The sequence below is a fragment of the Tupaia chinensis genome, unplaced genomic scaffold (assembly GCF_000334495.1).
Source record: "Tupaia chinensis unplaced genomic scaffold, TupChi_1.0 Scaffold143609_1, whole genome shotgun sequence".
NCBI classification, from domain to species: domain Eukaryota; kingdom Metazoa; phylum Chordata; class Mammalia; order Scandentia; family Tupaiidae; genus Tupaia; species Tupaia belangeri.
The window spans coordinates 366777-370745 of record NW_006203455.1 but is presented as its reverse complement, the minus strand read 5'-3'; the positions used below and the strand labels follow the sequence as shown (position 1 = coordinate 370745).

Sequence of the window (3969 nt, the reverse complement as noted above, 5' to 3'; positions counted from 1 at the left end):
GCGGCTGACTGGTAAATCACAGAGGGAAAGAAAAAGAAGCCATTATGTGTTTGGAAGACACATTATAATTATGCAAATAAATAAACTCATGATTGCATGATGAGGCTTGTAATAGCGGGATAACCTGAGGGAGCTAGTTATGCCTTTTGGGAGAAGCTGGTCAGGAGGATCCCAGACCCTGGAATAGTATTGCCGAAGGCCTGAAAAGATAAGTTTAGCAGACAGAGAGCTTGGAAATGAGTATTAAGACAGAGGAAGGGGCAAGAGGGAGGAAGGAATGCAGGCATGTTAGGAAATTAAAGTCATCCTCTGAGATCAATAAACTGTGTGGTTAAATCTGAGTTAGAGTTGAGAGGCAAAAGTTAGATTTAAGGATCTGTCAGGACTAGGTAAGGGATCGCTCTCTTACAACTTCATGGCTAGCTTCTGTATCCCTTTGACTATGGTTGAAAACATGCATGTGTATGTGGAGTTGTTTAACAACTGAGAAACTTCTGAGAAACACTCCACTGATGGGACACAGAGGACATGTTCTGAAAAAGATAAGGATGTGAGAAAGAGTATGACAATGGGATAAAGAGGCGACCTGAGCACATTCAAAAGCTAGTAGTTGGAGCCAGGCTGATTAGGGACTCAGGAGAGATTTTAGGTCAAGGGATCAGAAAGCACTGGGAAACCACTTGGCTGTTGGGTTTCAGTCTTTTATTTCTGTGTCCTCTATTTCCGTAGCCTCAGAAGCTTGTCTTTGCCCTGACTTGGTCAGGCCTGCCAGACTGTTACCACACTCTGGGTGCCTCTGTGTGTTGTACCCTGGAACTCCTGCCTCTGGTCAGTTAAGCCTTGGATGGTACTATAACAGTGCTGGGATGGTGTGCAGAACTGGTTCAAAAACCCAGACTGTGGGGAAAGCTCGATTTCCTGAGTGATGACAAAAGTTACTCATGGGAGATGTGGGGCCTTTGGTTTGGCAATGGTTTCATAGTATCATCATAGCACTGTCCTGTATAGGGGAGGGTTGTAGGACTGCAGAGAGGCTGTGGGATCCCTCTGGATTTCACGTCGCATGAGTGCTGAGGGCTCTTGCTCTGTTCATCATTTGGCATGATACTGCCAGTATTTTTGTTTGCCTCTCTCTTGCCATAGTAGATATATGTCATATAGCTCATCCCGTGAGCATTTAGTTCACCTAATAGTGAACTGTGCTAGCACGAATGGATTAGTCAGCTCTTCAGGCTAGATACTTTGACTGAAGGTACGTGCTTATTTCTCACTATGGTTGGGAGAGGCTTTTCTCCACCTTGAATAGACAAGAGATTTTTTAGTTCTATTTTGAAATACATATATTCAGGCAACCAACTTATTTAGACCTCTACCTATGTGTCACGAATTATACTAAATGCTGTGAGTAAATACTAAGGTAAAAAAGGTCCCTTCACTCAATGGGTTAGCTCTCTAGTGTGTGGGAGGATGGGGCAGAACAGATGCAAATGCAGAAGAATATTAGAAAATTTAGCAAATATCATGGTAGAACTTTCTTTGGATATTCTGGAGCCTCAGAGAGGGTACTTTGACTGTGAGGAGCACGGAGTTGAAAAGCAATTGTTTTGGTGTGTTTGTAGAACTGGAACCCACTTGGTACAGCCCAGGTATAAGGCTAGAGGTGGCATGGTGAGAGGAGGTTTGGAGGGGAGAATAAGCTAAGGCGTAGGAGGCTTTTTTCCTTTCTTCTCTCTCTTTTTTTTCTTTTCTCTTCTTTCTTTCTTCTTTTTTTTAATTGCTAGCGTGTGTACATGCTAGCCAGAAAAAGACAGAGAAAGAGGGAGAAAATACCTTCCAGTGGGGTGTGGTTACACTACAATTCCTTCTCCTCTCTTTCTCCATCTTGTTAGGATTTTGGCATGCACCCACTGTGTTCTTCAAGCTGCCAGGGCTGGGATTGAACCATGTAGTCAGTCACGTGGGATCCACCTGCTTTAACCACTAAGCAATGGGGCCAGTCCCACAGGAAGCTTATTACTGAACTTCATCCTGAAAGTGTGTAAGTGAGAGCTGGGAAACTTTCCCTTTCAGGAAGAACAGCATGTGCAGAAGACTGGGGACAAGAATGAGAGCACCAAAAAGGAGCTCAGCCACTCTGAAACACAAAAGGCAGAGACTCGAGCTGTGTGTTTGACTCTGGAGGGCATGACCTGAAAGGGACACTTGGTAAACATTTGTATTTGGTCTTTGGGGCAAAGGAGTTGAAACAAGGGGATTCCATAATCAGCCCCATATTTCTGAAGGTCACTCCAGCAGCTATATAGCAAGTGATCAAAAGGAATAAGACCAGAAATAGGCAGAAAAACTGGTCAGGAGGCAGATGCCCTAATTCTGGTGAGCAGTGATGGTGGCCTGAACTTAGAGGTGGCAGAGTGAGATGTCAGACCACACTGAGCACTTCATGCCTATTCCAGATTTTCAGAATATCATGACAGCCCAGCAAGGATGGCGTAGGTTATAGCGTGCCACTTAGTGAGATGGGTTGCATGGGAAGCCTGGTTTGTTTCCTGAATCATCTTGGACCAACTGGGTGTAGTGGCACGTGCCTGTGGTCCTGGTTGGCTGGGAAGTGGGGTGGGAAGATTATGACATGACGAGACCTGCCAGAAGTGCCTGTCTCACTTTTTCTCCCTCTCTCTCTCTCATGAAAAAAGAAAAAAAGAAAAAGAAAACATGAGATTTAAGGTATTAATTTAAAGATCTTTTATGTGCTCCATGTGCTGTCTCTACCCACACTACTGCCACATATTCTTGGCATGGACATCCTTGGGAAAGCCTCCTTCATCCCCCTAGCTGAGGTCCTCCCACAGCACCCTGAATATCCTCAGTCATAGCTCTCCTCAGGTTTTCTCATAATCACTGGCTCGTCTGCCAGTCTCTGCTAGACCGTGTACTTTGAGATAATAGCATCTAGTACAGTGCCTCGAACGTAGTAGATGCTCCACAGTTTGTTGAAAAGATAATACATTAATAGATGAATTATTAATTCAGATAGGTAAGATTTCTGTATTTTACCAAGAGATTTCTAATTGGTTCTAAGATAATGACTAGCTTCTTTCCTCCAGTACGATGTGATATGTTTTAAGAGCAACAAATGACAACTAATAAATAAAATACTGGCTTTTATGATTATTTTAATTATTGTAGATATCAGTCTATGATTCTAACATAAATTAAATAGACAAATAATCACATTTTAAACAAACATTTATAAATAGATCAGTTCTCTGGCTGTTTATTTTAAAACAAAACCAAATTGCTTAGCTTAGAATTGAAGAGTTCGTAACATTTGCCTCCCCTTCTCTTGGTCATCCTTATTTCTGGTGCCATCTAGCCTTGGGCACCATCAAGCCTGTCACCTGTCACTGAGCACCCTGCATCACCACACTGCTTGTGGGAGATGCATGCTCTGTCATCACTTAGTCTCCCATAAGCCTGAGTGCAAGCGTGGCGCTTCTGACATTTCCCTTGGTTAGTGTAGATAGTCTAGAAGTTCCCCTCAGCTGGCTTAGTCCAAACCCCTCCCTGCTGGGTGAGGAAGCTGGCCTGTGGAACAGATCTCCCCTCAGCCTGAGCTGCCTCTAGTTCTCAGCAGCACCTCCCCTCCTTTACAGTTAACACAGACTGCATAGCTTGGTGCTTGGTTCTGTAGTGCAGTCTTGACCTTCGGATGTCTTGCATGTGTCGTCTTACCTATCTAACAAGGTAATCAAGTCTTCAAGAACTGAAGTTGTGTGACACATTGTTTTTCTCCCTGGCCCCACTAGCATTAGACACTGTGTATGTGAGAGTATAAACCTTGGGGTGACAATTCCTGGTAACCCTTCCTAACACAGCCATGACATGCACGTTGCACCCAAGAAACATTTCATTTAGCTTATCCTAGTCACTCCTGAAGATTCATACAGGATTCCTGCCGTGACTTCACTT

At 43.8% G+C, this 3969-nt stretch overlaps 1 protein-coding gene across 3 annotated transcripts in view; it reads left to right on the top strand.

The window, feature by feature from the left end:
- Window positions 1-3969, top strand: part of CNR1 (cannabinoid receptor 1) — a 24752-nt gene that overhangs the window by 17186 nt on the left and 3597 nt on the right. The window contains exon 1 of one of the 3 annotated variants that reach the window (XM_006164362.3): window positions 1948-2205. The exons of the other annotated variants lie outside the window; for them this stretch is intronic. The gene's annotated coding sequence lies outside the window, so the exon portion shown is untranslated. Of the gene's footprint in view, window positions 1-1947; window positions 2206-3969 lie in introns of those variants that run through there. 3 annotated transcript variants of the gene reach the window in all.